Source organism: Rattus norvegicus, chromosome 8 (genome assembly GCF_021556685.1).
Source record: "Rattus norvegicus strain SHRSP/BbbUtx chromosome 8, alternate assembly SHRSP_T2T, whole genome shotgun sequence".
NCBI classification, from domain to species: domain Eukaryota; kingdom Metazoa; phylum Chordata; class Mammalia; order Rodentia; family Muridae; genus Rattus; species Rattus norvegicus.
Genome location: NC_141541.1, coordinates 18,027,333 through 18,049,504, shown reverse-complemented (window position 1 = coordinate 18,049,504; position 22,172 = coordinate 18,027,333). Strand labels below are relative to the sequence as shown.

Below are 22,172 nucleotides of genomic sequence, written 5' to 3'. Positions count from 1 at the left end.
AGACGGGGAGCACGGACCAGACGGGGAGCACGGATCAGACCTGGACGTTCCTGGGCCGATCACTCTTCTCTGCATCCTGACCAATTTAAGACGGCCAAGTACACACCCCTCACCCCTCCCTCGTCCCCCTGCTTGAGGGATTGCAACCCTAACCCGGAGCCTTTGTGAAGCTCTGCGCAGTACCTCTCCTGGCCAGTAGTGGCTCACACTTGAGCTTGCCCGACCCGTGTTCTCCTCTGAGGTTTTATTACTCCACATTGTTACATGCAGCCGAGTGCTCGAGTCTTCTGTTTCGGTGATAAAAACACCCTGACAAGAAAACAACATGGGGAAGAAAGGGTTTGCTTGGGCTTACAGTTCCAGAGGAGGGAGTCCATTGTAAAGTCCTGGCAACAGGCAGGGAAGGTGCCTAGGCAGGAGAAGGGACCCAAATGAGGGGCGGGGAACAGAACTGGAAATGGGGAGAGGTTATTCAGCCTCAAAGCAACCCTCGCGATGTACTTCTCAGGTAAAGTTCCTCACCCAAACACTGCCACTAGCTGGGGAGCAAGGAGAGCCTATGGGGACAGCTTTCTTCAAACCACAGCAGAGAGCTGACTCTTACAGTAAGGGACTACATGAGTTCTCAGTATGTATCCATCCGAGAAAGAGGTTTATTCCATGACACACCCTGGTCACCCAGGGGTCTAGCAGGGAAAGAAGGAGATACTGGTTGGCTGACCTGGGCCCACAGCTCTGGGGTTTTCCAGCTGGAACTGGGTTACAGCAGCTACACTGCGGGATGAGAAGTTGTTCACCTTCTGTTTCATGCGCGTCCGGATAGCACCTGTGTTCCGGCAGGCTCTGCTGAAAGCAGAGCTGAGGAAGGGTATGCAGTTTCCTTTGTGTCATTGCAGAGATGGGGCAGACAGGCCCCTCAGGGAAATGAGGAGGCTGGCCTGTCAGTGAAAGACAAACAGAGCATCCCTTTCAAGAGCCAATTTCTAAAGTTTCCGTGTGTCTTTTCTCAGACACACACACACACACACACACACACACACACACACACACACAAAATGAGAAACAAGGGGAACTAAAGTGCTGTCAAAAATCACTCCCAAACCCCAGAAATGAAATCTGCGTCACCTCGAAGTGAAGATGGCCTTATAGAACCCAAGCTCCCATGGAAACTTCAGCAGCATAAAAGGAAATTCTGATGATAATTTCAGAGGTAAGAAACCTCGGGTTTTAGCATTCATCTCACATTTGTTCTTTCCGAATATGAGAAGTGCCTGTTACAAAGGAGACATCGCTACTTAGAGGCCCTCGAGGCTCCTCACCGTCGGCTAAGCCCTTTATAATACCGCCACCCCTTGAGAGGAGACGTTTCATTTTAGAGAAAAGAAATTGCTCAAAACTCCGGCTGCTGCAAGAGGAAGCAGGGGGGAAAAAGAGAGAGAGAGAAAGAAAAAGTAAGCCACAGCAAAACTCAGGTTTGGACAACGTGTCCAGTGGGATACAGTGGAAGGTGTGTGTGTGATTTTCAAAATTGTTTATCCAGACTCGAAATGGATGAAATGAATGTCAGCCATCATCTTAACCAGCTCAATAACCCAGATGAGCTCAGCATGACATTTCGGTATAAAACACCGAGTTGTTTTACATCTTTCATATTAAATTTTTTTGAACTGCCATACATGCTGCCCTCTCAGATCTTTGTAGTACACTGGGCCTGCTTCTGGGCCTTAGTTGATGCTGGGTGAATCTGCTACCTAGCTCATCTGCAGAGCACTCCGCTGAGCTCCTGACCCATTAGTGAGTTACCCAGGGGTAGTGACTGAATTGGTGTGGAGAGGCACACATATACCGCTTTTTCTAAGAAGAAGGCCAAGGAAGGCAAATGCCTGGTTTTCATCTATAATTACACCGAGTTTTACCCAGTGAGCAGCTTGACCAAAATCTCTGTAGTACAGAAGTCTGTGCTTGTAGATCTCCTTTTTCTCCTTGGAGAGAGGGAAGAAAGGGGACCAACATTTCCCGAGTGCTGCTGTGCCAGGCGTTTAAACACACATGCCAGGTCTCCCAGTCTCCCTATCCAGCAAGCATGTTCCCCTCGTTTTGGGGTGAAGCACCCTAGGAATGTGTCCTCATGATAGGCTGCCTGTGACTGCTGGGTGACCTTAGCTCCTGACTCTTGTAGGCTCCAGTTTCTTCTTGGGTCTCACAAGAATCAAGGGAATTGAAGTAGATTAAATAGAGACATTAGACCCAAAGCCAGCACTCACTCAGAAGCTGCTGTAGAAAGTGTTTGACAACTAGAAGATCTCAAGTTATGGGAGCACAGTGGAAAATTTCTCTTATCTGGAAGAAAAGGGCCCAGTTTGGGTTTGGACACTAGAAAATCTGGTTTGGAATCTTCTAACACCTGAGTTGGGCTTGGAAATCGCCCTGCCTGTTTTTCAGAGTCTTGCGATGCTGCGGCTGGCTGCCTCTGACCCTCAGTGGGAGATCAGCAGATAGGAGCTGTAAAGTTTGGTGGTTAGTTTGGTTTTGTTTGTTTAGAGAAAGGGCGTCAGATGTAGTTCAGACTGGTCTTAAACTGTGCAGCTAAAGATGGCCTTGAACTGCACTGGGGTTGCTGGCCTGGAGCACCATTCTGGGTTTATGTAATGCTACGCAGAGATTTAGGGCACTGTGCGCACTAGGCGAGCACTATACTGAGCTGCATCCCCAGAAAGCAGCTTCCTGTTGGCCTCAGAAATAACTGTAAATGCAAAGGAAGGCATTTGAAGGATGGGGAAGTCTGTCTTCAGGAAGAACCCTAGAAGGGGCCGTTGCTAGGAGAGACCTTTCCTCCTCAGAAGCCCACAGCAGTGCTGTGCTCAGGGCTCTGGCTCCCAGTCCTGCACAGAGAGAAGCAAAGATTGGGCAGATGGGTGAGGGTGGTGTGGGTATTGTCAAAGCGACCCAGGAATATTCTTGACTCAGAGAACCCCAGAGAATAAATCAGATGGGGAGGAACCTCTCCCAGCCTGTGATGGAAGGGTGACAGGGTTGGGGGATGGGAGAGGCCACCCTCTGGGACGTGCAGAGCTGCCTGAATGATGCTGAGAGCCCACTGCTGGCCTTTACCAGGCAGGATCCAGGCCCAGGGCCCCTGGCAGCCTTCCCTGCTGGGTGACTTGGCCCGGTGGCAGCCGCCCAGACAATCTTTCTTTATTTTTAATTTAGAAGGATGAGGCAAAAGATGACATAGTCACTGCAAAAATAATAATTTTTCTTTTTTAAAAAGGTGAAAAGAAATCCCGCGACTCCCACAGGGAGCTCTGAAGCCCTCTCTGTTCCTCGCCGCTTCTGCTCTGCTCAAGCACAGAGATGGTGTCCTGCTCCTGGTCACATGGCCGTCTGTACTTCAGTCTAAGTGGGCACCCCAGACGCTTGCCTTGCTTGGCCCTGAATGACTTCAGTCTGAACTGCGTAGAAAGGGAGAGATTGTCAGAATTCTCTGTGCACACATTAAAGGACATTTTCTACCAGGATACAGTGGCCCTGGGCTGAGGGGACATGAGAGGAGGTAGAGGAGGATGAGAAGGAGGGAGGAGGAAAGAGGAAGGCAAAGATTGGAGAAGAAAGGAGAGAGGTGAGAAAGAAGGAAATGAAAGGAAGAAGGAAGAGAGGAAGGGAGGAAAGGGGAACGATCACGTGATCAGTCAGGAAGGCAGATTGCAATTCAGGGGTCAGGCTGAGCTTTTCTGACACGGAGACCCCACAAGTCTAGCTGGTTCCTCTAGAGGGCAGCACCTGAGTGACCTAAGGGTCCCCACCAGACCCACCTAGAAGGCCAGCCCAGAGCAGGGAAGAGGCCCCACAAATGTTGCCACTGAGCCACTGTCTGCTCATCTCTCCATGGACACCTTTCCAATCCTGTGAAGGCCAGATGCCTATGGCACCCAACATGGCCTGTGGCCGCTGGAGACCTAAAAAGGGGTCACACCAAAGGCTCCAGGGCAGATTTGGAAGAAGCCCTGAGGGTCAAGTGTGAGTCGCAGGCCTTGGGTGGCCACCACCTGCCCATGAAGGTGTCTTGTCCCCACTTCCCTCAAGAGAATAGAAGCAAAGTGCAAACGATTCAAAGGCTCGCTGGTCTGCCTAAGAGTCCATGCTGGGTTGCCCAGAGTGTTGGAGAGGAAAGCTCTGAGGCTCATCCTCTGCCTCCTGAAGGAAGCCTCTGTAGTGAGCCCTGGAAAAATATCATGTTTCACCACTCTGCATGTGCATCTGATGGGTGAGGAGACTGGAGGAACCATTCTCATCTGCCTCGGGGTATATTTAATCCTCAGCATGTGCTGGGCCTTTATAGTACTATTAGCAAAGGCCATGTGCCTTAAAAGAGCTGCCTCTTTGGCTGGTATCCACGGGAAGTGGCCGAACAGCCCTGTGGCCAGCAGCAGTGACAGAGCTGCCAGATGCTAATCCTACAGCTTAATCTTGATGCTTCAGCTATGACTATTCACCATTTGCTGCAGAACACTCAGTTCTGTCCAGTCTCTGTAAGAGCTGATGACAAAGACTGGAAAATAACAGTGCCATGTGATTAAAACATCTTGTCTGGTCAAGAGCAGAGGGAAACGAGGCTTCATCTCCCATAAGCTTCCTCAGATTCCCCACTCTCGGCAGACTCATACTTAACACCATGATTTGAGTAAAAGTATGTTTTCTATATAAATTCAGTCTTATAACAAACCTTCTATACCTTCTTACTTGACTACAGATGGTCCAGACTTGCCCAACAATATTCAGAAGCTCACAGAGTTCTGTTAAGATAGACACAATAGGCCAGCCAGCAATTGCTGTACTGAGAAGTGGGTGGCAGCTGAGAATGCTGCCTGCCTATCTGAATCACACTCAACTTTAGCCTCTTACAGAGTTAAATTTGTCATGGGGAAGTAGCCACATCTATACCACATCAGTGATGCACCCTGGGTCGCCTTCATCTTTGAATGACAGCACCCTCTGCCTACTGCTCTGTTTCTCTGGTGAGCTCAGCTGCAATGATACACCGAGCTCCCAAATGATGCTCAGTAACTCCTTGTTGATTTACAGATTGATCCTGTTACTATGGAAGCCATCAGACATGGGTTCACGTCTTGGTGAGCCACCGCAACAGACCCATATTGACTAAATGACTAAGCCCTCAGAATAATCCAGGGCACTGCTTCGTTCACTGGTAGCTTAGAGACACTGATATATCTCTTTGTTTATTGGGATGAGATCTTTATAGTTCATTTCTTTCCCTCTTTTTTCAGTCCTTTGGACCAAGATGTCATCCACATTCATCACAGATCACTACATCTTCAGCAACATTTCTGACTCAGTCATCTATTCACCTGTTTACTCCCACACTTATGCACATAATCATTTCTTCATTAAACAGTGTCTAAACGTTACAATGTCCCAATGCCGTCCACAAGTCATAAATCAGGTCCTCAGCAGGCACCACACACTGTCTCCTGCTGCTTTGGCTTTGGAATTTCCAGCACCTGAGCTGTGAAAAATAAATGTTTTCTGGTTAGCAATCTGAACAAAATAGGTAAGCAAACAGATGCAACGAAGGAAAGAAAGAAAGAGAGAGAGAGAGAGAGAGAGAGAGAGAGAAAGAAAGAAAGAAAGAAAGAAAGAAAGAAAGAAAGAAAGACATAGCAACAAAATATGTGTGTGCCAATGGTAGGAGGTTCCAAATACCTTCAAGCTTCAACAAACAAACAAACAAAAAACAATTCTAGCCCTTCTACTCCTCTGCCACGAGGTGGCCTGGGTGGAAAAGTGATGCCCTACCCCTACTCAACCCTTGCCACCTATGCTAGTTGGGAGAGCTGGCCCCAAGGCCATGAGGCAGGAGAGCTAGCCCTGCCCCTCACTGGCTGTAGAACTTAGGAGAGCAGGCCTTGAACCTTGCCTGGACAGCACAGTGGAGATGCACTGAGGCCAAAGGCATGGGTGAGCCAGCCCCAGAGGTGTGACAGAGGGAAAGCTGGCCCAGCCCCTTGCTGGCTGCATCACTTGGGACCGTGGGTACCAGTTCCTTGATTGGGCAGCACAGTGGAGCTGGCTCTGGAGGCATGGGTGTGAGTGAACCAGTCAAGAAGTCTTGAGAGCGGGAGGGTTGACCCTATATTCTCCAGTGGAGGCATTGGGCGGCCTGGCTGGAGCCGTGCTAGAGACCTCACCTTAGTACTGACATATGAAGGAGTTGGGAGACCGACCAGCTCTGCCACCACCCAGGCCCAGATCCCGGGCTCTGAGACGGCCCACCCCAACATCTACACCATCTAGGCGTGAGAGCGCCAGTCCTATTGTTCCAAAGCTGCAGGACCTCCATGACCCAGGGCTACAAAGGATAACTGGGAGGAGTCCAAATCAGGGTCTCATATTGATGGTATCATAGAAGCCAGAGTTCTTGAACCAGACCAAAGATTCATTGCAATGAACATTTATAAGTGAAGATTTGTGGACAGAGGGGTGTACTGTGGGGCACACTGTGAGATACGACAGCTTCTACAATTAGATGTTCTCTCTCTCTCTCTCTCTCTCTCTCTCTCTCTCTCTCTCTGTGTGTGTGTGTGTGTGTGTGTGTGTGTGTGTGTGTGTGTGTGTGTGTATGTTATTTTGGGGGAGGGTTGCAAAGGATAAGAGTGGATATGAGGGGATGGGGAGATGAGTGGGACTGGGGTACATGATGTGAAACTCACAGGGAATCAATAAAAAGTTCTAAAGCATACAATTCTAATCTGATCCTTTTATTTAAACAAAAAAGCAAGAAGCTGTTGGGCAAAGAACTAGCCTTTTTCTAGCACCTTGCTTGGTGGCCTATGTATGTGAGGATATGGCCTGGCCGCAAAAGACCAGTGGTTGGAGCCACATTCCAGCCTGTGCACATCATTGTGGTTCTCCAAGGTCCTCTGTCTTCAAGACTGAATAGTGTGTTTCTGGAGAAATTAAAAGGCAAGGGCCAGATTGATAGTTTAATTAGCCCAGGATCCCATCTTTAAAGAAACACTCCTGGGGTCCGACATTTTTACTTGTGTGAGACAGATAACTGGAACTGACCATAGGGGTGGAGGAGGAATGGGCTCAGCTGATGGCTGTCTGTCTGTCATAGGCCCAGAATACATCAGTATAGAAAGCTGAGCCCGCCGTATGTCCGTGTGTTGGATGGGTGAGTACTAGATTACCTTGCATTCTCTGATCTTCTGCTATCTTCTGAGTGAGCTAAAGTCAGTCAGTAGAATGGGGTCTGGTCCAGGTACACTGAGATGATCCACTGACTAGCCCACATACAGCAGAGAGGCTAGGGCATGAAACCCACTCGTGTTGTAGTTCATGTTGCTCCCCGTAGTGATAAAAGACACTCCGGTCACAGGTGCTCAACACGAATCTCCTGTGAGTGTTTTCATTATAAGTGTTATATACAGAGAAAGACTTAAAAGGCCAGCTTACAACTACCCATGACCATTAATAGCTCTGCAGAATCTGGGAGACCAATGGAGATGCTCTGGTACACTGTGGCAACAACAAAATTTGACACCAAATCTATAGCAGCAAGCCAGAGGGACCTTTTCACTGGAGTCACGTTGTCTCTAAGGTGGTATAGTTTCGTATCAGCAGGGACACTCTGAAGTGTCTTCTACAGTGAAGAAGTGTCCAGCTTCCTCAGCCATGCGTCATGCTGCCCAACAGACTTGCTCCCTCTGCTCCCTCTTGCCTCACCCCGATTACTCAGAACTGAGAGGCTAGAAGCAAGGAAACAGGTCACAGATCTAGATTACTTCCCAGAATCCACCAGAAAAAGCCTGATATGGTAGGTGGGACATATCACCTGTGTTTTCCCACTCGAAAATGTCCCAGCATACTTCACCTTCCCTTCAGTGATGGTTAATCCTGATGGTCAACTGGAGGGAGTATAGAATCAACCAAGAGAGATGCTTCTGGGTGGCTCTGTGCCGACATTTTCAGGAAGGAGCCACTGTGGGGAGAAGACCCACCCCCAGACTGGGCTGCAACTCTGGTGGGGAGTGGCCTATAAACAAAGATAATCTGTGCGTCTTGCCCTTGCTTCTTATCGGTGAGTGCGTCTTGCCCTGAGGTGATATTAGACTGCAGCTTCCTCATCCCTCCAGTGCAGACTGAAGGACGGCTGCTCTCTAGAGCTCCTCCAGGCCCTCAGCACCAGGCTGGGACTAGGAAGGCATTCAGCTTTGTGAACTGAGCAGCCACTGGGTTACCACCAGTCTCTCCAGTGTTAAGACAGTTGTTGTTGAACTACCCAGCCCTGTCAGTTGTAAGACATTCTAGTAAATTCCATCTGATAATAGACGGTCATTCTGCTGGAGGCGGCATTCCTAGGCCACCTCCTCAAATGTACCCTGTTGTGCTGAGTGCATCGTAGAGTGGCCGAAGTCAGGGAAATGGTCACAAAATTGAGCATTTCAGAGCCATCAGCCAGAGAGAACCAAATGAGAGGCTTTCTGTACTTTGCTTGGCTTTGTGGGATCAAGGGACACACAAACATAATTTCCTTCCAAGAAAAAACATGCAGTGTGGACTGGGTGCATCCATTAAAAAGGTTGGAGAGAGTCTCAGAATGGTTACTTAGCTGGGATGACTGATGTGTTCCGCTATTGAAGATAGTCAGTAAAGAGTAAAAAGAGGGGCTGGGAAGATGGCTGTGTGGTTAAGAGCACAGACTGCCCTTCCAGAGGTCCTGAGTTCAATTCCCAACCATGTGGTGGCTCACAACTGTCTGTATTGGAATCCAATGACCTCCTCTGGTGTGTCTTAAGAGAGCGACAGTGTACTCACATATATTAAACAAGTAAACAAATCTTTGAAAAGGAGGAAAGTATCTTTTTAACTGTGTAGACGTTCACACAACTTCCTAAGAGCACAAGGAACCATTAACAGAAGTAACTCTACCAGAGCAACACAATACCATGACCAATAACACTAAGGATAAGGATGGAGAGCTAATAGGAATGGACAACAAATGCAGAACAAATGCTCTCAGGCATCTGGGCAAGCTTTGAGAAAACACGGGTAGATGTGCATGCTCACGTCCCAGATCGGGAAGTAGAAGTAGCCAGGGGGCAGGGCCAGGCTGTGCGACCCCAGGGCTGATCCCCACAGTACAATGTACTTTGGCAACTCTCCTAAACCCTGTCCTTCACATGGACGGTCACAGAAGTACTGACAGGTGCACAGGCAGGTGGCGCAACACCAGCAGGTGAACGACGTTTGAGCAAAATAAAGGTCCAACAAAGGGTTAAACGAATTCCAGAGCCAATGAATATAAGGCATTATCTTAGCTAGGGTTTCTATTGCTGTGATAAAACACCATGACCAAAGGCAAATTGAGGAGAAAAGGGTTTGATTTAGGTTTCCAAATCACTGTTCATCACTGAAGGAAGTCAGAACAGGAACTCAGATTCCAGCAGGGCAGGAATCTGGAGACAGCAATTGATGCCCAGGCCTCCTGGCTTCCTGTATGCCAGTGCTGCTTACCGGCTTGCTCAGCCAGCATTCTTACAGAACCCAGGACCATGAGCCTAAGGATAGAACCACCCACAGTGGGCTGAGCCTACCCCCATCAATCTCTAATTAAGAAAATGCCTTAAAGGGTTGCCTACAGCCTGATCTTACGGAAGCATTTTCTCAAAGGGCATTCCCTCCTTTCAGTGACTCTAGCTTGTGTCAAGTCAACATAAAACTAGCCAGGGCAGTCATAAAATGGAAAGGTGCAGTATTTAATTTCAATAAGGCACTTGGTGAGGCAGAAGAGAGAAAGCGAAGATGGGTCATGTGAAAGTATCCAGTCAGAAGAGAAAAAAGAAAAAGGAAAAAGACTGAACACAGTTGCAAGAAGCCTTCAAGAAGGAAGGATGGTCTGTGATCACACTGTGATCCGCTGTGGAGGTCTCCGAGGGAGCAGAGAGGAAGCAGGTGCAGAGAATTTACTTAGAGAAATAATGGCCGGGTAGGGAGAACTGTGAGCGAAAAGTACTGAAAACGAAGAAGACCCAAATGGGCTTCAGGCAGAGAAGATACTGCAGACATGATGACTCATGCATTTTTATACGGGGAGAATGTTAACAGCAGTAAGAGGAAAGGACTCCTCATCAGTCTATGGACCAGCTAGTCAGCTGACACCTCACAAGTCAGGTGAGGGAGGGTCAGTGACATAGTCAGGGGGCTGAAGGAATCAAAACTCAGACTGACAATGCTGGCCAGACTGAGAACCCCCTACTGGATCTTTCCAAAACAAAAGAGCTAAAAACTTCTGCAGACAAACAAAAGGTTGGAGTCAAAGCCCGTTGCAAATCCCAGCGTGTCTCGTTTGGGCACACTGTGTGGCTTCAGGAAGACTGCTAGTGGAGTTCACAGCTTGGGAGAGTTGTATTCGGAGTTGTTTAAGGGCATCGAACTCGGGGGATCAGCCCTGATGTTGTAATGCTGGCTCTAGCTCTGGTCCCCTCTCTGCCTCCTGATCTGTGCCACGAGCAGCCTTGTGCCACCTGCCATAGGCCTTCCCCACCACAGTGGCTTAGATGCTGTAAATCTGTAACTAAGTCATTTCTCCTTTAAGTTGTTTCTTGTCAGGAACGTGGTCACAGTGATGAAACCAGTAGCCAGTCCAAGTAAGTCTAAGAGCAAGCTGAGGCTCACACGAGGGATGTAGGGGGGCATCCAGAGCACCCCGATCATCTATGTGGTCAAAACCAAGTATCCAGCCCCAGTATGCACTGGACAGTTACCTGGAGAGGCAGCCTTTTCAAATGGTAAGCCAGGAAGGAGGCAGATGTCACCTCTCCATATAGACAATGCCAGCCCAGAAACGGTAACAGCTCAGAAGTCACACAAGGTATTTACATTTACCTCTCTTTTCTTTCCCTTTGAATATAAAAATAGCCCAGCAATTTTTAAATGTCAAAGAGAGGAACACAGAGAGAAGCATCATTCCAAACATGACCTCATGACCACTGTAACTTTTCGACTGAGCTTTCAGACCTGGCCCCTTGGCTCTTTGTTCTGAAGGTTCCTTTATTTTAACTTTATTGTGCAAATGCTGTCCCTAGGATGCTTCGAGAAACTCCTGCAATGCTACCAGAACATTGTCTGAGGTTTATAGAAAGTCAGCGTCCCATCTTCTGAGGGAATTCTTACAGCTCTGCAGAGACAGGCTCCAGGCTGGCTCTTTACGTCACCCCTGGAATTGTTTGTATAACTCTGCTATGAGTGTGCACATTTCTACAGAGCTAATGATTGCCCTGCCTTACGTTAGCATTTTAACGCACTTTACATTCCAAAGGGGTTATCCACACTTCTGTTCAAGATGAGTGTTGTCAGTTAATCGTGTCTCACTGGACTTGACAGGTTTGGGATGCGTAGGTAGCAACAGGATAACACACAGACTGTAAGGTTCTCTTGAGTTGAGATTATACACGCCCATAAGTGCAGGCCTTCATCTTTTTTTTTCCATACATTGCACGTAGCTGAGAAGTGATTTCCCATTTCTCTGCTCTGCATCCATTTCTCTCATCTCACAGACTAAAATGATATGAGAAGCATTTCATCCAATTCTAGATTTATTGAGAATAAATTGAGAAATCCACTATTGTTCGCCCCAATGCTGTGTTTTCCAATACTAGCTTACTGCTAACAGAAAGCTATTTCATAACCCTTGCATGATTCGCTTCTGTAGGCTGTCCCTGAACCTTCAGCATAAGCTCAATAAATCAGCAATTCGAGAACAATAGAACAAGCCAAGGCTTGGAGGTACAGTCTGCCCTACTAGCTACTCAGAAGGCTGAGGTAGGAGGATTATAAGTTCAGTAACTTACTGAGACTCTCCCTCAAATAAAAAAAAAAAGGTTAATATGGCCAGATGATATAACTCAGTGGTGGAGTATTTACTTACATGAAGAAGACCCTGAGGTTAGTCCTCAATATCACACATAGATAGATAGATAGATAGATAGATAGATAGATAGATAGATAGATAGATGGATGGATGGATGGATGGATGGATGGATAGATAGATAGATAGATAGATAGATAGATAGATAGATAGATAGATAGAAGGATGGATGGATAGATAGATAGATAGATAGATAGATAGATAGATAGATAGATAGATAGACAGATGGATGGACAGAAAGACAGACAGACAGATAAAATAATGTGGCGCTGTGTTAGAATGAGTACCAAGTGGAAAATGGACCCGCTCTAATCTTTACTGCCAGGACTATTTCCTGACGGTGTTCTGTGCTTTGCTGTTTCCCTGTTTAGAAACCCAAGAGTCCTTGACTTTCCAATTGCAAAGGGCATCTAATACTTCTGACAATTAACAGCTGATGCTTAGAGTTCTCAGCACATCGCAAGGACCTTTAGCTTATTTGAGTCTCATCATCGATAAGAGTGAGCATCCGTCCACTCATCCTCCAGAGAGAAGTGACCTGGAAGATTGAGTGACATCTCTGTGAAAGGCAGAGGTGAGCCGGGTGCACATGGCCAGAATGTCTCCTAGCACAACTCCAGACCAGGCCCTGTGTACACAGCACACACACAGCAGTGTCTCTTCACCCTCTATTTCCATGTAGCGTGCCCTCTGCTCCTTTGTGATTTGCTGTGGCCAATCAGATAAGAGCACAAAGGATGACAGGGACTTTAAGGTCAAAGCATTGCATTTTTGGTCTGTTCACCAGCTCTTCCTCTCTCAGTAACAGCTCCTAATACTCAGAAGCACCTTCTATTATGAAGGAGTGTAGAGCCTGTGGTGCTGAGACCCCAGTCATAGTCCTGTCCAGTTAGCCTCACTTGGTCAAGAACTTAGCAGTGGCGGTCAGCTACAGTCAGCCAGAATATTACAGACGTGCCACAGTTTGACCTTACCTGGAGCTTTCTTTTTTTCCTTCCATCTTTATTAACTTGGGTATTTCTTATTTACATTTCAAATGTTATTCCCTTTCCCGGTTTCCAGGCCAACATCCCCCTAAGCCCTCTCCCTCCCCTTCTCTATGGGTGTTCCCCTCCCCATCCTTCCTCCCCCCATTACCACCCTCCCCCCAACAATCACATTCACTGGGGGTTCAGTCTTAGCAGGACCCAGGGCTTCTCCTTCCACTGGTGCTCTTACTAGGCTATTCATTGCTACTTATGAGGTCAGAGTCCAGGGTCAGTCCATGTATAGTCTTTAGGTAGTGGCTTAGTCCCTGGAAGCTCTGGTTGCTTGGCATTGTTGTACATATGGGGTCTCAAGCCCCTTCAGCTCTTTCAGTCCTTTCTAAGATTCCTTCAACGGGGGTCCCATTCTCAGTTCAGTGGTTTAATGATGGCATTCGCTTATGTATTTTCTGTATTCTGGCTGTGTCTCTCAGGAGAGATCTACATCCAGTTCCTGTCAGCCTGCACTTCTTTGCTTCATCCATCTTGTCTAATTGGATGGCTGTATATGTATGGGCCACATGTGGGGCAGGCTCTGAATGGGTGTTCCTTCTATGTCTGTTTTAAACTTTGCCTTCCTATTCCCTGCCAAGGGTATTCTTGTTCCCCCTTTTAAAGAAGGAGTGAAGCATTCACATTTTGGCCATCCTTGAGTTTCATGTGTTCTGTGCATTAAGGGCAATTTGAGCATTTGGGCTAATAGCCACTTATCAATGAGTGCATACCATGAGTGTTTTTCTGTGATTGGGTTACCTCACTCAGGATGATATTTTCCAGTTCCATCCATTTGCCTATGAATTTCATAAAGTCATTGTTTTTGATAGCTGAGTAGAATTCCATTGTGTAGATGTACCACATTTTCTGTATCCATTCCTCTGTTGAAGGGCATCTGGGTTCTTTCCAGCTTCTGGCTATTATAAATAAGGCTGCTATGAACATAGTGGAGCATGTGTCTTTGTTATATGTTGGGGCATCTTTTGGGTATATGCCCAAGAGAGGTATAGCTGGGTCCTCGGGTAGTTCAATGTCCAATTTTCTGAGGAACCTCCAGACTGATTTCCAGAATGGTTGTACCAGTCTGCAATCCCACCAACAATGGAGGAGTGTTCCTCTTTCTCTGCATCCTCGCCAGCATCTGCTGTCACCAGAGTTTTTGATCTTAGCCATTCTGACTGGTGTGAGGTGGAATCTCAGGGTTGTTTTGATTTGCATTTCGCTTATGACTAAAGATGTTGAACATTTCTTTAGGTGCTTCTCAGCCATTCAGCATTCCTCAGCTGTGAATTCTTTGTTTAGCTCTGAACTCCATTTTTTAATAGTACCTGGAACTTTCTAAACTTTCTCCACTCACAACCCCACTTCTATCCAAGGACAATAACTCTAAATGATAGATGACTTTATGGTAAATTCATTCTAAATAATGATTTAGACTATGAGTGACAGAAAGGGTCAACTCTTGGGTTGACAGCCAATGAGGTTCACTTTCTTTTATCGCCACGTCTGTTCAGCAGTAATTTGATAAGTCGCTCTTTTAGTCAGACTTCTCTATATCTGAGAAAGTGGCCATTGAATGTCCAGACCCCCTCTGGTATTCTTGGAGATGACGGTATCCCTACACATTAGTCATTAAGGCTATGGCTGACCTTCTTTAACACCCCTTTCTCCACTCCTCCATTGTTGGAGGGATTGCAGACTGGTACAACCATTCTGGAAATCAGTCTGGAGGTTCCTCAGAAAATTGGACATTGAACTACCCGAGGACCCAGCTATACCACTCTTGGGCATATACCCAAAAGATGCCCCAACATATAACAAAGACACATGCTCCACTATGTTCATAGCAGCCTTATTTATAATAGCCAGAAGCTGGAAAGAACCCAGATGCCCTTCAACAGAGGAATGGATACAGAAAATGTGGTACATCTACACAATGGAATACTACTCAGCTATCAAAAACAATGACTTTATGAAATTCATAGGCAAATGGATGGAACTGGAAAATATCATCCTGAGTGAGGTAACCCAATCACAGAAAAACACACATGATATGCACTCATTGATAAGTGGATAATACCCCAAATGCTTGAATTGCCCTAGATGCACAGAACACATGAAACTCAAGACGGATGATCAAAATGCGAATGCTTCACTCCTTCTTTAAAAGGGGAACAAGAATACCCTTGGCAGGGAATAGGAAGGCAAAGTTTAAAACAGAGGCAGAAGGAACACCCATTCAGAGCCTGCCCCCCATGTGGTCCATACATATACAGCCATCCAATTAGACAAGATGGATGAAGCAAAGAAGTGCAGGCTGACAGGAACTGGATGTAGATCTCTCCTGAGAGACACAGCCAGAATACAGAAAATTCATAAGCGAATGCCATCATTAAACCACTGAACTGAGAACGGGACCCCCGTTGAAGGAATCAGAGAAAGAACTGGAAGAGCTTGAAGGGGCTCGAGACCCCATATGAACAACAATGCCAAGCAACCAGAGCTTCCAGGGACTAAGCCACTACCCAAAGACTATACATGGACTGACCCTGGGCTCCTACCTCATAGGTAGCAAAGAATGGCCTAGTAAGGTCATCAGTGGAAGGGGAAGCCTTTGGTCCTGCCAAGGCTGTACCCCCAGTGAACGAGATTCTTGGGGGGAGGATGGTAATGGGGGAGGATGGGGAGGGGAACACCCATATAAAAGTGGAGGGGGAGGGGTTAGGGGGATGTTGGCCCACAAACTGGGAAAGGGAATAACAATCAAAATGTAAATAAGAAATACTCAAGTTAACAAAGAAAAAAAAAAAAGAATAAAGGTATGCAAGCATCAAAAAAAAAAAAAAAACCAAACCAAAACAACAACAACAACAACAACAACAACAACAAAAAAAACCCCACCCCTTTCTCCCCACTCTAGGAGCCAAAATCCTGCAGTTTCCTTTAGTCTAACCGGGCTATCATGACCCTTTCTTTCCCCTTCCCTTTTGATGCCTGTGCTACACACAGCTTTTTCTGTGCCCTTATGGCTTTTCTGATTCTATGGACCCTGTTCCCCACTCCTTCATTGTGGATGAGACCTTATTTCTGAGCTCAGTTTTTCAACTGTCTTCTGTCAAGCCTTCAGGTCTCATCTGAAAGCCCTGGCACACCCTGACCCTGTCGAGTGTGTTGATGACCTGCTAAATGGCTTGGTCTCATTCAATCATTCCTGAGTCTATGAATGGCAGAGGCTATGAATTGACTACAGGCTGCTGTGACCTTCTCCCATTCCCACGCCTCCATCTATACCCTCTCATTCCCTCTTGGGATGCTTCTTAGAAAACCTCTAGCTTCTCCAGAAATGGCACATGACCTGAAGGGACTCAAATTTATTTGCTTTTGAAACCAAATCTGGCCTCAATATCCCTTAGCTAGCCAACCCAAACGGTCACCTAATGGCACCCCAGATCCCAATATTACTCAGAACTTTTACTACTACTATAAGCAATCAGGAAAATGGAAAAGAGATTCCCTACATCCAAATTTTCTCTTATCCAGGCTGCAAGTCCTGCTTGGTTTTTGTCTGATACCCCCTCCAGGATGAATGCGTGAGTGTTCTGCCTTTTGAAATTACTGGTGATAGATCTGTAAGTTTGCTGCTGATGTGGGAGCCAGGAGCTGGACAGAGCAGGTGAGGGAGAAATCCAAGAATAGGCTCGCAGTACTCCTGGTGGGCTGGTGTTTCTCAACTCCCTCCTACAGCATCCTCTATATTTAGGGCTCAAAAAAGTGTCTTATCGCTAAACCCTCTCTAGTGTCAGCTTACTGGACTCAGTTTTTAAAAAATTAGGTTATGTTTTAAAATGGGTAATATTAGAGTGTTATTTTATGTTGCTCCACTTCGGTAAAAAGTTGGTTGTGGAACTGTGTCATGGTTCCCTTCCTCTAGACTCAAGCATAATTGTTCAAAGGTTTCCTCCAAAATCTCCCTCCTATGCCAGGCCGCCAGACTATGTGACAGAAGGGAGAAACAAACAGAAGGCTATTCCCAATTGGGAATATTGCTACTCGTTTCATACTCTTGGTTTTGGTCTAACCCTGTAAAACTTTTGTTAAGGTGTGAATCATATTTCAAGATTTGTAAGACTATTATGTAAACTTTCTGTACATAAAGATTTGTGAGTATATCAGATATGGCTAAAAATTGCAACAAAAGGGTTAACATAAAAATCATAACACAGGTTGATAGTTAAAATGTCTATACCTAGGTTATCTTAAAGCAACCATGTGGGGTGACACCATTTTGGGCTATAGGCAATTCATGGCTTGCCGCGATCTTAGCTGCTGTCTTCTCTCAGGATGGAGACAGCCACAGTTCTAGCAACCATATTTGTTAGGGTTAGAGAGAGTGGATGCCATGTAACCTCACTACATCTGGATTAAAGATGAGCATATGGTGTTTCATCCAAAGCACAACTGCAGCTGAAAGACACTGGGCTATAGAAAGAACTGTGGAATTAAGTCAGTTTTATACCATAAGAATGTGTTAACCTCAGAATGAAACCTGGAAAAACTTGGTGTTTGGGATAAAGATTTGTTTATATTTCCACAGGAAATGACATCTGTGGATACCATCAAAACTGATAAAGATTAGAACTGAGTAGGAGAGGTCTCCAAAAACCTTGACCACTGATCCCAAAAAGCACGTATTACATTGCAAATGTCTTTGTTTATAATTTCCTGATAAACAGAATACAATGGCTTAAAATAGAAGGGAAATTTAGTGAGGATTTTGGTTTCTTTAAAAAACACAAAAATAATATGGAACTATGTTTTTTATTTTAATCCCAGGTGTGGGATATGGGGCTGCTTCAGATTGTCCACAGCATCTGACTATGTTTTGTCTCATGCTCCGGCAGAGGCTGATTTTTGCCAACTGTGGATACTTTCTACAATTGTGTGATGTTTGGAATTCTGGGGAATTTTCAGAGGGTATAGAAATTGGAGGGCCTGGAGTGGTGTGGGTTGTTGTTTGTTACTATTAGCCATGTTTGTTAAGTAGTTGTGTACAAATAGAAACAATAACAAGGAGAAATCAGATATCCTGACTATGAAGATCAAACTTGCCCCAAGGAACCTGACACCACTAATCAAACAGGAAGTAGCTTAACAATAACACTGCCTCCTTTCTGACCCTGACTTTATTCAGGGTCTTCTTTCCTTCCCTCTCTATCCTTTTCTCTCTCCTATCCAGTGTTAGGGAGTTGAAGGGGTGAAAGAAAAGGGTGGAAAAGGTGGAAGAAGAACCCACCAAGTAGCCAAAGACAAGTAACAGTTGCTAGTATGAGATCCCGAGTAACAGTTGCTAGTATGAGATCTCGAGTAACAGTTGCTAGTATGAGATCCCGAGTAACAGTTGCTAGTATGAGATCTTTCCAGGTCTGTGTTTGTTTGTCACACTTAATGCTGTGATCTTTCCTCGTAGCACCACTTTCATCAGATCCCATCAGTCTGGGTAAGTTGTGTCTTCATTTTCATTGAGTTCTACAAAGTCTGAGGTGGCCATGAGGCTGGGAATGGCATATGTGTGCTTTACTGATGAGACTCCACATGGCAAAGCCCATGCAAACCCCTTCCCACTTGGCAAGGACCTGGGGTGGAATTTTGGTGGCTTAATTTTGCACTTATTACCTAAGTCGACTCTCCTAGCTCTCATAGACTGTTTTTACTCATAATGCACTTAGTTTCACTTTCTTGGTCACGGGCAAGACTGGGATCACACAGGCTGAAAGCCCAGTGGATGATTCTGTTTTTCTCAAAACTCTTTTGAGAGGTAAAACCCTCTTCTCCTCTCTCTACCTCTATTGATCCTCTAGATGTAACCATTAATCCTGGGTATTTTGGGACATGTAATCATGTCCTTAGAGAAATGGCTAAGTCACACTGAGTAAGCCTGTAACAATTTTGAAGAGCAATAGGTCCTGCTTGCATAACTGTTCTGGGGAAGCTGTGTCTGATCAACAGAGACTTAAAAATGGTTCTTGGAAAGAGGGTATCAGGAACTGATGGGTGCATATCAGGAAAGGTTGCTTGGTACAGTGAGCAGGTCTCTGTCTGCAATTTGAAAAGTATTGTGACAGAGGGGTGCTATTTAATGGCTAGAGGAAAAGACTAACTTTAGCTTGTAATTTCCAAGATAGAGGGGAAATGGACCTATACTCACGATTGGTTAATCCATCTCTTACCTTACACAAAAGTGTAACCGCATTTGCTGCCAGCTGGATATGTGTTTGTGTCCACAGGACATGGCTGGCTAGACATTTATTTTTGGCTTGCTGAAATTGTGCTTTGTACCATAAAGTAGCGTTGGGGGGTGATTGACCCAGTGGGAGGGAAAAGGAAGAAGAGAAATTATTCAGGGAACATATGAGGCTTTTGCAAAGATGGGGCTTTTGTAATGCTGATGTTATGATTTCTTTTAAAAAAAATAATCACACTGCTAAGGCGGGCAGGCTTGTGATTGTATAAATAAAGGCAGCTGGAGCTATTCAGAGCTGAACATCAACCGATGGTCAGTCTCTTCGTTCTCGCCTACACCACACATCCGTCCTTGGCTTCGGAACCCTGCAGTAGCACTGATTGCCAGCAAAGGTCTTTTCTTTCTTTCTTTTGGTCTTGACCAAGTTTTCAGTTTCCATGAGTTTGTAGGCTTTCTATTGTTCCCATTGTTGAAGTTCAGCTTTAGTCCATGGTGGTTTGATGAGATACAGGGGGTTGTTTCAATTTTCTCATATCTATTGAGACTTTGCTTTGTGACTGAGTATATTGTCAGTTTTGGAGAAGGTTCAGTGAGGTTCTGAGAAGAAGGAATATTCTTTTGTGTTTGGGTGAAATGCTCTATAGGTATCTGCCATTTGTTTTATAACATCTGTTAGCTCCAGTATTTCTCTGCTTAGTTTGTGCCTTCATGACCTGTTCATTGGTGAGAGTGGGGTGTTGAAGCCTCCCACTGTCAGTGCATGAGAGCTGGTGTATGACTTAAGCTTTAGTAATAGTCCTTTTACAAATGTGGGTGCTCTTGTGTTTGGAACAGAGACTTTAAAAACTGACACACCATCATGGCGGATTTTTCCTTTGAGGAGAATGAAGTATGCTTTCCTGTCTCTTTTGATTAATTTTGGTTTTATGTGTATCTTGTTAGATGTTAGAGTGGCTAAACCAGCTTGTTTCTTAGGTCCACTTGCTTAGAAAATCTTATCCAGCCTCCAAGATAATGTCTATCTTTGATGTTGAGGTACCTTTCTTGAATGCAGCAGAAGAATGGATCCATTCTGTTACTCTGTGCCTTTTTATTGGGAGTTGAGTCCTTTGATATTGAGAGATATTAATGACCAATGATTGTCAATTTCTGTTCTGTTGTTGTTATTGGTGGTGGTGGTGGTGGCGGCGTTGATGGTAGTGGTAATGTGTTTCCCTTCTTGTGGTTTTGCTGGTGTCAAATTATTCATTTCCTGTGTTTTCATGGGTGTAGTTAACCTCCTTGGGTTGGAGTTTTCTTTCTAGTACCTTCTGTAGGGCTGGATTTGTAGATAATGTTTAGATTTGACTATATCATGGAGTATCTTATTTTCTCCATCTATGGTGATTTAAAGTTTTGCTGGGTATAGTAGACTGAGCTGGCATCTGTGGTCTCTTGGAGTCTGTAGTACATCTGTCTAGGTCTTTCTCACTTTTAGAGTCTGCATTGAGAAGTTGCATGCAATTCAAATAGGTCTGTCTCTCTATGTCTCTTGGTGTTTTGCCCTTGCAGTTTTTAATAGCCTTTCCTTGTTCTGTATGTTTTTAATGTTTTGGTTATTATGTGATGAGAGGACTTTCTTTTCTGGTCTGATCTATTGGTGTTCTATATGCTTCTTGTACCTTTATAGGCCTCTCCTTCTTGGGTTAGGAAATTTTTCTTCTATTCTTAATATTTTTTTTTCGGAGCTGGGGACCGAACCCAGGGCCTTGCGCTTGCTAGGCAAGCGCTCTACCACTGAGCTAAATCCCCAACCCCCTATTTTTAATATTTTTAGGTTTGGTCTTTTCATAATGTCTCATATGAATGGTTGTTTACTGTCAGGAATTTTTTAGATGTAAAATTTTCTTTGAACTTTCTTTGAACAATGTATCAGTTTCTTCTGTTGTGTTGTCCACATCCGAGATTCTTCCTTGCATCTTTCCTATTTTTGTCAACAAGGGGGCTGAGGGTACCTGGAAGAGAATGGGGGACAAGAGACACAAAGAAGGATGCCAAGACAAGAGTCTGATCAAGGCGACAATTTTATTTTTTTCCCAAGGCTGAATTTATACCGTAACAGGCGTAACAGAGAGAGGGGGGAAGTATGAAACATTTTCGCAGGCCAAGGACACAGTATTTGTGTGGTCAAGGAATCGGCTGATGTTGACAGGATGTTAGAAAGGTCACAGGTTTGTCATATCTATTAGTCAGCAGGATGTTGGTTTTTCAGAAAGGTTACAGGTCATCACGTTGGGTATCTTGACGTCAGATGTATTTCTCAGCAAGCTCACAACTTTATCGTATCATTGTTCATCTTGACCACCAGATTTGTATTAGTCTTCTGCAGCTGGCTGGGGACTTTCCATGAACCCAGTCATACTTAATTCTAACCATAATAATAACATCAATAATGGAGGGTTTCAAGGGCATCGCTCCCAACATATTTTGTTGGTGAAGTGTGCCTCTGTAGTTCCTGTTCTCTTACCCAGATTTTTCATTTCCAGGATTTCCTCAATTCGTATTTTCTTTATTGCTTCTACTTCCATAGGCCTTGAACTCACTTCCTTCAACTGTCAGTTTGTTTTTTCTTGTCTTTCGTGTGCTTTAGCTGTATTGGACTGTTCAGGGCTGGCTTTAATAAGTTGGATTCCAGTGGTGACACTGCCTTGGCTGCTGTTGATTGTGCTCTCATGCTTGGAGCTAAGCACTTGGGTTTGGGGTGATATAGGTCTAGGTGTTGGTTTCTGAGTTGTCTTTCTGGATGGGTGTTTTCCTTGGTATCTCTTTCCTCTGTAGGCTTCTGGCTGGGGTGGCCTATGGTTGAGCAGTGTCTCTACTTGAGTTGGGACATGGTAATGAGGAAAGGACAGGGGTTGAGATAATGTCAGGGAAGGGGGCACTGAGAAAGTGTGTCTGTGTCTACAGGCAAACTTCTACCTGA

The 22,172-nt window shown here is 45.4% G+C and overlaps 1 long non-coding RNA gene across 1 annotated transcript in view; it reads left to right on the top strand.

Moving 5' to 3' along the window:
- Window positions 1-18,151: 18,151 nt before the first annotated feature.
- LOC148003955 (uncharacterized) overlaps window positions 18,152-22,172 on the top strand; it is a 42,348-nt gene continuing 38,327 nt past the window's right edge. The window contains exon 1 of the long non-coding RNA XR_015627522.1: window positions 18,152-18,466. This is a non-coding gene — a long non-coding RNA (uncharacterized LOC148003955). The remainder of the gene's footprint in view (window positions 18,467-22,172) is intronic.